This window comes from Pinus tabuliformis, chromosome 5_1 (genome assembly GCF_031772625.1).
Source record: "Pinus tabuliformis cultivar Carrire ecotype Pingquan chromosome 5_1, CPIR1, whole genome shotgun sequence".
Taxonomy (NCBI): Eukaryota; Viridiplantae; Streptophyta; class Pinopsida; order Pinales; family Pinaceae; genus Pinus; species Pinus tabuliformis.
The window spans coordinates 220,690,140-220,702,374 of record NC_142305.1 but is presented as its reverse complement, the minus strand read 5'-3'; the positions used below and the strand labels follow the sequence as shown (position 1 = coordinate 220,702,374).

General features: G+C 43.0%; 1 pseudogene; it reads left to right on the top strand.

The window, feature by feature from the left end:
- Positions 1-234: 234 nt before the first annotated feature.
- On the top strand, positions 235-1,003 carry LOC149164197 (ras-related protein RABA1b pseudogene; annotated as a pseudogene).
- Positions 1,004-12,235: the final 11,232 nt, after the last annotated feature.

Here is a 12,235-nt window from a genome sequence, read left to right as displayed (position 1 = left end):
TAAATTTTAAATATTCTTATTAACCATCAAAATAAAGACTTTACTAATGAGCCACCCCCACACCATGGTTAAGCAACCACCTTTTTTGTAGTAGCCAGCCGACCTTGGAATGCCTTCAATAAATCTCTTGGCTCGCCTATACATACATATCCTCCCATGTTCAAAGGTTTGTTGGTATGAAAGTTCTCTTCGTCGAAGACGTACGAATAACCAGCGCGTAGAATCTTGAAAGCAATGGCGTACACAGTTGATGCAGAGTATGACTGGCTATTCAAGGTTGTGCTCCTAGGGGACAGTGGTGCAGGAAAAACGAGCTTATTATCCAGAATCGCCGATGGTATCTTCCGACAGAATACGAAGCCAACGGTTGCAGTAGAATTCGCCACCCGCACCAAGGAGATCGATGGTCAAATCATCAAGGCTCAGCTTTGGGACACTGCCGGTCAAGAAAGGTACGTAGAGAATTAACAGAATTCGATAAATTTGATGATGATTATTTTGCGAACTCATCGAGTTTTATTTTTTTAAATGGTGATCTGCTTATATTGTTATCAGATTTCGTGCTATAACAACTTCGTACTATAGAGGATCAGCGGGAGCATTAGTGGTGTACGATATTAGCAGCCGGCTGAGCTTTGAGAACGCAGAGAGATGGCTGAAGGATCTGAGGAATAAAACCGATTCTTCATTGGTGATAATGCTGGTGGGGAACAAGACCGACCTCCAACAATCCAGATGCGTCTCCACCAAAGAAGGCAGGGATTTGGCGGAGAGAGAAGGCCTGTGCTTCATAGAGACTTCGGCTAAAGATGCTGTGAACGTGGAGGATGCATTTACAGAGGTACTCTCTCGAATTTATCGCAACTTTGTGGGCTCTAAAGTGGTTGAGGATAGGAAGCCCAGAGCGGGAGCTGCGTGGCTGGGGACACCGCTTGATATGGGTTGCATTGGGAAAGACGAGGAAACGAAAGCAAGCAACGGTCGTTGTTGTAGTATGACTTAGGATTGCCATGGCATTATCACTTCTTGTATCAGTGGAATTAGATAGTGTAAATAGATAGCAGAGATTATATCTTTTGATCTCAAATTTTCACTTTGAGCATGGTATGACTGAGGATTGCTTTGGCCATGTCATCACTTTTTGTATCAGTAGAATTAGATAGTGTAAATAGATAGCATAGATGATATTTTTTTTATTTCAAAATTTCACTTTGAGCGTGGCTTATTTGAGCGATTGTTGCTATACTTTACCCATCCTTTGATTTTAAATGCAATTGAATATATGTTTCTAGATGAGAATTCAAGGTATTGTTGCTATACTTTACTAATTTTTTGATTTTAAATGCAATTGAATATATTTTTCTCAGAGGAATAATTTTGATTTGTGGAAGGTAGGCAGATTTTGGATAATGTTATCCATGCCCACGAAATTATCCATTCTCTCAAAAATTTGAGAAAGGCAGGAATGATCATATAGTTAGACTTATCCAAGGCTTTTGACAAAGTCAACTAGGAATATATGGAAGCAATCCTACAAGATTTTGGCTTTGAGCAACGTGGATTTGATAGATTATGTCATTAGTAACTTCCCTAAGTTTTTCCATTTTAGTGAATTGATCCCCCGCCAAACCCTTATTCCCTTCTCGAGGAATTCATCAAGGGGACCCTTTATGTCCTTTCTTGTTTGTCATGATGATGGAAGGACTAGGTAGATCCATCAAAGCTACCACCAAGGGAGGAGATATCAAAGGTCTCAAGCCTCATGAAGGATGCACAACTATAACCCACCAACAATTCATAGATGACACTATGCTTCATGGAACCCCCATAGTAAAAGAAGCCAGAGAATTTAAATACATTTTGGACACATTCCATTTTGGAAGCCTTGGGTATGGAGATCAATCAGGCAAAATCTATGGTTTTCTTTTTCAATATCCCCATAGCTATTTAGAGGAATTTAACTAATATCCTTGGGTTTCAAAGGAAGTTTCTTCCATCTAGATACCCGGTTATTCCCTTGATAGAAAATGCCTAGAAGAAATCAAATTGGGAGCAAGTCATGTCTAATTTGGAAGATAAAGTGAAGCGCCAGACTTATAGATCTTTGAATTTTGTTGGAAGGCTTGTTTTGACCTAGGTTGTGTTGCAAGCAATCCCCGGTTTCATGTTTTTGGTCCTCCTGTTCCCCAATGGAATCCTTCAAAATATAAGAGAAATCCAACAAAACTTCATGTGGAAAGGAGTTGATGATAAAAGGAAATGGGCATTAGTAGCCTGGGAAAAATTATGTAAAACAAAATTTTGGGGGCCTTGGTTTACACAACCCTGAAGCTATCAACTGAGCTTGCGGCACAAATCTATGGTGGAGGTGGCTGAAAGAAACTACATCACCATCGAAAAAATTGTGGAATGCAAAATATTCCCCCAACTGGAATCTGTAGGACTATATTCGTATGTCGAGGACAATCCAAGGATCAACAATATGGAACCTAGCTCGGGGAAATAAAAAAGTTAGCCGAGAACAATTATTTTGGAAAATTCGAGATGGAAGGAAAACATTGTTACCCATCCTAAGTTTTGAAGCGAGACGCACTCTACAAGTAGAACTTCAGTGACAGGGAAAAGTTCAGGTTTACTAGTATTGGGAACAAGAAACAAAGAGCATGAAATGGTGAAGATGGTGTTCAGATATCTTCCAAGTCTCCAACGAAAATGATGTAGTATATATGGAATTGATGGAATAACTAAACAAAAGATGTATCCTCTATGCAGAAGAAAAAGTTCAGCTAAGATGGGGAAAAAATATGGGGGCGAGTTCAACCTCAAAGAGGCCAGAATATACCTTAAGGATAACCATCGTAGTGAAGTGTATCGACTATGGAGAAAGATTTTGACCTCACAACAATGACCCAAGGTAAAACTTTCCTCTGGTTAGTTTTACACTAGAAGGTCCTAACACGGGAAACTTAATTAAGAGAGGCTTCATAGGAGCCTCTTTGTGTCATCTATGTGAAAGAGATGAGGAGAACCTAAACCACCTATTAAACTCCTACCGCTATGCCTCTATCATCTGGGATTGGATAGCCATACTATTAAGCAAACTGATAGAACCAAGAATAACATCTAAGAAATGATAAGTAAATGGATAGAGAACTTCACAAAATATGAGATAGTCAATCTTACCTGGAGCTTGGCAACCATCTTCATAACTTGTTAGAAATGTAGTAAGAAAAGCCTCCATTTGACTTGTGCATTAGTGAAATGGAGAAATTTGATTTTCCATGTCAACGGGATGACTTGGATTGCAATTAGCTTGAGTGACATAGCCTTCTTACCTATTTAGATTAGAAAATTCAAGTTTGCAGGTTTGGAGTAGAGTTGTGCATGTAGTGATTGCTAAAATTTATCTAGTTAAGTTATTTTCAGTTGAACTTAGTTAACTGAGCTCTAGTCATTAGTTGAGTCAATTGATGGTCAATTGAGTAGTTATGGCTATTGTTAACTCACTAATCTCTCAGTTAAATAGTCAATCAACCAAAAATAGCCCAGACATGCATGGAGTTCAAATTCCCTAGTTTGAGTGGAGGAAAAGGCACATTGTAATCATTGATTGTATACTAGTTGAGTGTACAGGCTTGGAAATTAAGCAGGTGATCAATTCCCTTATATTTGCACAAGGAAATAGGGAATTCCCCTATTCTTTAGGATCTCAATTCTCTAGGATTGTGCAAGGAAATAGGAGGAAGATGGGGGGATTGAATAGGCTAAGTGTTGGCCATATATAGTCATTCAATAAGAGAACAATTTTACAGTGCAGAGTGTGATTCAGAGATTCAAGATCACATTTTAATAGTTTATCATTCTCATTTGATTAATGAAAAGAAGCAGAGGGGTTTTTCCAATTTGGGTTCCCCTATAAAATCGTTGTGTTCCTTGTGTTTTGATGGTTGCATGTAATTGCATGTGTTTCTATCTTATGTTTTTCTATTCCGAAGATTGTAGAAGAAATTTATATCTCTTTTTTCAGTTCGAATTCATCATTAGTAGAATTTATTTTTCCATTTCTACATGGTATCAGAGCACCTACAAACATAATAGAAACCAGTCAATAGATATTCTCCCTCAGGAATTTCGATTTGAAAATTTAGTGAAGTAATTTTCTTTCATGCGGGGAAAATGTCTTTCAACGGATTGAGATTGGAATACGCCCTGGAGGGAACTTCAAATTTCATAGCTTGGAAGGACAAGATGGAAGTTGTATATGCTGATAACACCAAAATTGACATTCCAAAACCAGCAACATCGGATGCACAATAGTTAACCCTGTGGAAGAAGGATACTGCAAAATCCATGAGGATCATCCTGTAGAGTGTGAGAGACCACATAGTCTCGAATGTATATGGAAAACTCCATTTTCTATGTGGAAGACCCTCATTGAATTATTAAAAAATAACAGAGATTCCAGGAAATTGGAATTGAGGGACAAGCTCATAAACATATGAATGCAGAAAAATGAAACCATTCCACAATGCCTCTCTAGATTCACTCAGGTTCAAGATGAACTTGGAGGAGCAAGAGAAAATCTCCATCTTCTTAGCTAGTGAGCCTAGCTCTCGTAGGCCTTCTGAAATCTTGGCACAATTACCAGGACTCTGTAAATGGAAGGGACAAATTACCAAATTGGGAGAGACTTTGGTCTGATTTGGTGTAGGATGAAATTTGAAGGAATGCTAGAGATGGAGTAACATCCAAAGCTAAGGAGGAAGAATTTTTTTCCTTGACAGGAAAGGGAAAGAAGGCCCAAGGCAAGCATGAGTCCAGCTAGAATGATTGAAAGAAGAAGGACCTTAACAAGATAAAATGTTTTCACTTCCACGAATATAGACACTATGCAACCAAGTGTCCGCACAAGAAATCCAATAAGAAGACCTCAGGAGGAGAAGGAGGTGATGCTTTCACCTCCCAATTCGAATTGGACTTCACCTTGATTGCATGCATGGAAAGCACTGTAATGGGGAGTGTGTGGCACCTAGATTATGGTGCCTCATTCCATATGATAGGATGCAAAGAATTCTTCAATAGCATAGAGGAGAAGGATCTCCAAATGCACATAGAACTTGGAGATGATGGGAGCTATAGTACCAAAGGAATTGGTATTGCCACCTTTAAGAGGGAGTTAGGCTCCCATGTTCATTTGAAAGATGTTATGTAAGTACCTGGGCCAAAGAAGAATTTGATTTATGTAGTTGTATTGGAGGACAATGGTTAAGATATTATGTTCAAAAGGGCAAAGCTTTTCTGAAACATGTAGCTATAAGGAATGTGAAATAAATTGGAGTTAGAGTGAAAAATATATACAAACTTGAGGTGGATGCTTGCACTGCACTGAGTAGCAAGGAAAAAAATGTGCAAAGTTGAGACATTTGATAACTCTGGGACAGACACATGGGACACTTACACCATGGGGTCTTAAAAATCATGGAACAAATTACCACCGGCCTCCCGAAATGGACCCTTGACCAACATGATGTCTTCAAGGGGTGCGCACTAGGGAAATATGTCAAATCCACCTTACAAGGCTAAGATAACATAGCTGGAGTAATCTTGGGGTGAGTCCACTCTAGTGTATGTGGATTTTAACACCCTCCTCCCACACTTACCTAAGCTAGCTAGTCCACTGAGGTAAATATGTGACAAAGAGTTACTATGATATGATTCAACCTCCTAGATCACCTTAAGGAAGTGGAACCAATGAAACAACACTTTAGAGACCTCCCTTAGGTGCTACAAGACCCCCAGGAGCTAATCAACCACTCAGGCACCCAACCCCTGAGTTAACTTAGATTTTCACTGAACTAAACCCCCAATCGCTCCCATGATAAGGCCTCCATGTGACTCGAACCCTCCAGTCATTCCCACGAGCCTACTTCCTAGTGACGATAGCCTTTTTCAGGAAGTTTTGTGCTAGTGATCACGATATTTAAGCCACTTTTTCAGGGCTAGGACTTAGTCATCTGCCCAGAAGTTGATGAAATTCTCAGAAATGATAAATAACATGAAGACAAAGCCTCTAATGCAAAACTTGAACAAGTAACTAACCAGACTCATCCTAACCATGACAGGAATTTTGTCAAGCACATCATTAATGGACAGGTCATATAAACACATGAAGGTAGGGACCTCATACTTATATGAGGATCATCAAGAAGGTCTGGTTCCCTCTCACATTAGCTGCATTATCATCTATTAGGTCATTTATTCATTAACATTTCATTTACTAACCAAAACATGATCAGATCCATAACTAAGGATTGTCATTAAACCAGAGTTGTAACCGACATATAACTAGATAAATAACAATAATAGGAAAACCATCATAGCCACATAATACCAAGTACATTTACACATAGAACATAAGAGGAAAATAGCTCTTATTAACATATGCAAATCCAACCAAGTCAGGAACTTCCACGTACCATCCGACCATAGATTGGGCTGAACCAATTCTCTCTTTCAACCAATCACCCCTGTGCCATATTCCAAGCATGAATGTGGGACTTACAACTAAACCAACCATGCTTCTCAAGCTTTACCGTATATCCTGCCAAATCGGTCAAGGATTTCTAGGCCCAAAACAAGCACCAATACAACCAAGCTTTATCGTATATCCCGCCAAGGGATTCTTAGGCCCAAACAAGAAACATACACTACGAGGATTTACCACAATCCCACCACATACTAGTCTAGGGATCACTAGGCCTATACAAGCGTGGATGCCTCTGGATCTCTACATCTAAACCATGAGGAATTTGTCCGTCTCCACCCTCTAGGCTTTACCGTATATCCTGCCATTCACCAGTTGAGGATTCCTAGGCCGAACGAGGGTATACACAACTAGGATTTACTTGATCCAGATTTAAATAGGAACACAACAAATTACATATATAACCATAAATACAGAGATGCAGAAAAATAATACTTCATTTCATTAATGTAAAATATTAAAATATGCTTACAAACAGAAATGGAAATAAACCAGCTAGGGCGATGGTAGCTTATCTCTGAGAAGAGATGTGGCGGCTACATGCCTCTAAACTATCTTAATGAGGCTCGAAGGCCTATTTATTGTTGAGAAACAATGGAAAACCCTAAAAATCCAAAAACCTAACCCTAGGAGATGAAGCGCCAAACTGTGGGCCCCGTTTGGGTAAATTGGTGCATCAACTTCCCGGGGTCGTAACTTTGGCATACAATCTCTGTTTGACACACACAATACCTCGTTAGAAATATCTATCTGACTACAACTTTTGAGTGAGGAACATTGGTCCATGGACCCATGTTGCTCCCAGTTTTCCCAAAAGGCGTTGTTTAGGGCCTCAAAACGGCTCCAGAAGTTTAGGACCCGAAAAACTGCCAAAAATAGTAAATTGTGCTACAATTAAGGAAACTGAAAAATTGAAAGAGACATTTGTGGGGGTCCAAGTGGGATAGGTGGGTGGCCACCAACATCCACCTGGGTCATTACTACAATCCCACCTTTACCAGTCTAGGGATTCCTATGCCTTGTGATTTTTCCTGAGACCACCCCACTTAGTTTCGAAACCATCCAAAAATCCATTTCAACCAAGTAAGAGAAACCCCATTACACCATGACTATCTGGAAATGGCAAGGAAAGGCTGAAAGCCACTATCACCCCTGGAAAAACCCATGCCAATGAAAACAAGAGAAACAAATTTACACATGCATGTACCATGCATGCCAAAACTAGCAAGGAAATCATTCATGCAACTCGATACCTGCAAGTAATCCCGATGTAGCTTCCTGATCCCACTCTTCCTTGCTTGATCTTTGATTCCCTTTTTCTTTCTTGTCCTTCCTTTGTCTTCTTTCCTCCAATGCTAGAGTGCTCCAGGAATGCTCTAAGTGTGCAAGACTATGAGATAGTAGAGAGAAGGAAAACCATGTCCGATTTTTGGACTGATGGAGTGCAGGGGTGTCGAATGCGAGGGATATGGCTAGCTAGGGTTTGATCCATTTTGCAGTTTCCTAAGCCTGCGAGATTTCCTTGGACCTACATTCACCGAGCGCACCTGCCCCCTTCTTTTGGTGGACGATCTCGCTTCATTGCTACAGGCCCCTGACACCTGCTCTCTGATCTTCTGTCACTCTGGAACCTGCTGTCCTCATGGAAGAACAAGAAGCTGTCGATTACTCTGCTGATCCTCTGGAAGGCGTATCTATCTGGCGTACCCCATCTGTTTCTCGAGGTATGTATAGCCAGCCCACAAATCTGGCTTCTTATTCTATTGGGGATCCGTCGCTCTCTTGTCCGGCGACTCTTCCGATCCATACACCTTCCTGGCCTGTCCTCTCTTCTCCGGCGACCCTCGGATCTACGGTGGATTGCGCTCCCCCTTTCCCCCCTCCCACTTCCTTCTCTGCTTCAGTTCCGTGGCTCTCTAGTACTGCGCCGCCTCCCATTAACCCTTTCTCCGATTCTCTGTCTTCAGATCCCCTCCTTGGCGGTCACCCTTGTAATACTTCTCCCTCAGAACCGATGTGCACCTCCGGCGGTTTCGCTGTCCCCTCATCCTCCTCTGTCCCTCCTCCTGTTTCTGGAGCCTCCCCGCCACCGTATCGAGCTCGGAGCTCATCCCTGGCTCCAGACCCTAAAAGGAAAACCAGATGTTTTAAGTCCAAAGCAGAAGATGTCTTTCTCAGACTTGAGGAGGATGTCCAGTGGGGTGATATCATGGATCAATCTGACAAAGTCTTGGTGGGCCGCATCAGGGGACGGAAATACTCGGCTTCTCGATTGAAGGCCTGGACTTCTGATATTTGGGGACACCATCTGAGGGATCCCCCCTTAGTACAGATTTTAGTAAGAGGATGGTTTGCTTTAAAATTTGTTCATGCCGACCACACTGACTGGGTCTTATCCTCTCAATGGCATTTTCAACATGCTCCAGTTCTCCTTAAATGCTGGACTCCCATGTTTGACCCCGAATCTGAGCAGATCAGCATTGGGCCTATATGGGTTCGGTTCCCAGGCCTCCCAATACAGTATTGGTCTAAAGACATCTTCAGAAGAATTGGGAATGCATTGGGTACCTTCTTGGATTATGATCGATCCTTCCTCCATTCGGGTGTGATGACTTATGCACGTCTTCTCATCAACCTGGACACCAGGGGTGGTCTACAAGAATACATTACTATACACTGGCGGGACTTGGTGCGTAAGCAGATTATTGATTACGAAGGGATCCCGTATAGATGTCGCAGATGTCACCAAGTTGGACATCTATACCGGGATTGTCCTCTCCTACTCAAGGGTAAGAAGAGATATCAGGATGAGGCTTCTGAACTCCCCCCTCACTTTCCTGATCGGCAAGAGTCGGAGCAGCCTTCATCGGAGCATAACCAGGCCACAGATGCTACACCTGACCCTCCGGGTAGCACTATTGATCCCTCTCCTTGTACAATGTCAGACCAAGCGCACGACGTCCCTTATCAGATGGGCGATGGATCATCGGTCCCTCATACCTCCTCCCCTCAGGTACATCCGACATCTCCTTCTGTTGTTACTGCTCCTCATCTGAACCCTTGCCCTTCCGGACCTGATCCTCTCTCGGGGGTTCCCCCTCCCTCCCTCATTTGCTCCATTCCGCCACCTGCTCCCGCCATACCCCCGTGTTCGCCCTCCTTGATCACTTCATCCATATCCGCCTCCCTTGCCCCATCCCCCCTGCTTCCCCTCGATATGCCCTCAGATCCAGATCTAAAGACAGAGGTTGCGATGCTTTCGGCCTTGACATTATATCAGCTCCTATTCCTCATAAGCAATCTCGTGGTCGACCATCTCGTATTACAAAAGCCAGACACACTGCTGACGCTGAAGTTGCCATTGGGTGACAGCAAACCATCCTCCGGGCCCTTAGAGCGAAGCAAGGCCCTGCCCCTCTTCCCTCATGAAGGTACTCTCATTCAACTGCAGGGGGTTTGCTAGTTCCCCCAAAAAACTAGCTCTCAGGAGATTGCTCACCATATCACAACCAGACATCATACTTCTTCAAGAGACCCTCTGTCCTGCAGACACCCTAATCCAGTCCTTCAAATCTTGGATGCCTTACTGGACATTTCATGCTATTGACGCATCAGGGAGATCGGGCGGATTAGCTATTGGGATCCTCAACAAAGCAGTCAAGATCCGTAACATTTGGGGCGGCAGGGGCTTCATAGGCCTGGACGTCTATGTTCTCTCCATGGAAATGAACCTACGAATCGTCAACGTCTATGGTCCATGTACTAGCAGGGCTCCCTTCTGGAGTGTGCTACTTGAATCTGATTTATTGAAGGAGGACAATATTATGCTCGGTGGCGATTTAAACTTCACATTGGGTCTGTGTGAATCATGGGGTCACTCTGCCCTGACAGACCCTTTCTCGGACACCATATCCAACCTGTTGGAGGAGCATCATTGGGTAGACATACCCTCTGCCAGACTACAGCACACCTGGTCGAACAACAGAAGTGGAAATCAGAGCTTGGCTAGAAGATTAGACAGGTTTCTGCTTAAAGAATCCCTCTATAACCATCTCCCTCGCACAAGGCAATGGGTTGGCTCCGGCGGCATCTCGGATCATCGCCCTATCTTCCTGGAGACAGCCGACTTCTACGACAAGATCAAGAGCCCTTTTAAATTCAATTCTACATGGTTAAAGGACCCCTCCTATATTCACCTGGTCACCGAATATTGGCAGAACAATCCAATTCGAGAACATGAGGATCTTTCGGCTGGTTTCGTGAGGAAACTAGCTGATCTTAAGCGATTATCCAAACATTGGGCACACCAGAAGCGAGTCCGGGACGATCACACATTAAAAGAGGCTGAGAAAGCCATTGCAGCATATGAGACCTCTTCTGACGGCATCTTCTCTACCGCAGGGAGCAAAGAACAGTTCAACTCCCTCATTGTCGAGCGCACACAGATTCTGAAAAATAGAGAGGAAAGTTGGCGGCTTCGCAGCAGGGCCATATGGCTTACTGAGGGAGATGCTAACACAAATTTCTATCACAAGTTCGCCAACGGTCGAAAAGCTATCAACTCTATTTGGGAGCTAAGGGATGAACAAAATCAGCCAATTACATCACAGAGGAACCTGGCCAGTTTAGCGATCGATCACTTCAAAGGCATTTATAATGCCCCCAGAGAGGCAAACATCCTGGAGATTATGAGAGTGGCAGAGAAATTTCCCAGATTCGTCCTTCAAGATGAAACAGAGGATCTCACAAAGGCAGTCACCATGGAGGAGCTTGAATCCACCATTAAATGGTTCAAGAAGGATAGAAGCCCTGGTCCGGATGGTTGGACCATCGAATTCTACATCGCTTTCCTTGATCTGCTGGGCAATGATCTCCTCAATATTATTGAGCAAAGCAGAAGAAATGGCAGAATATCATCCGCTATTAAATCCACCTTCATCGCTCTCATCCCGAAAGCCAATCACCCGTCATCCTACAATGACTTCCGCCCCATCTCCCTCTGCAACTGCCTATACAAAATCATTGCTAAAATCATCGCCAATCGTCTTAAGCCCATTTTATCTCACCACATATCCCCTGAACAATTCGCTTTCCTCCATCATCGGCAGATTCATGAGGCCATCGCCACCGCACAAGAGCTCCTTCATACTCTCCATACCAAAAAACAAAAGGGCCTGATATTAAAGGTTGACCTGTCAAAAGCTTTCGATAGAGCCAACTAGCTCTACATCAGGCTTCTCCTGACTCACCTAGGCTTTCCCTATAGCTACACTAAATGGATAATGAGCTGCATCTCTGATGTGTCCTACAGTATACTTCTTAATGGTGAAGCCACATCCTTCTTTACCTCTGAAAGAGGGCTCAGGAAAGGATTCCCATTATCTCCACTTTTATTCCTCCTTATCATGGAAGGATTGAGCCGGCTTATCATATCTGCCCGAGACAGGAATCAACTCAAAGGCATCAACAGCTCTGAGAATTTTCATCTTGCACACCTCTTGTTTGTTGATGACATACTCATCTTTCTTAATGGTTGCACAGGTGACACCACTACTCTCCAGAACATATTTGCTCTCTTTCAACAGGCCACAGGCATGCAGACGGTTGTAGGCTGCTCTCAACATGAATGTACGATTGCACTACAGCGCTTCCCTTTCATCTCATTATCATTAGCTGACGGCATCAAATATC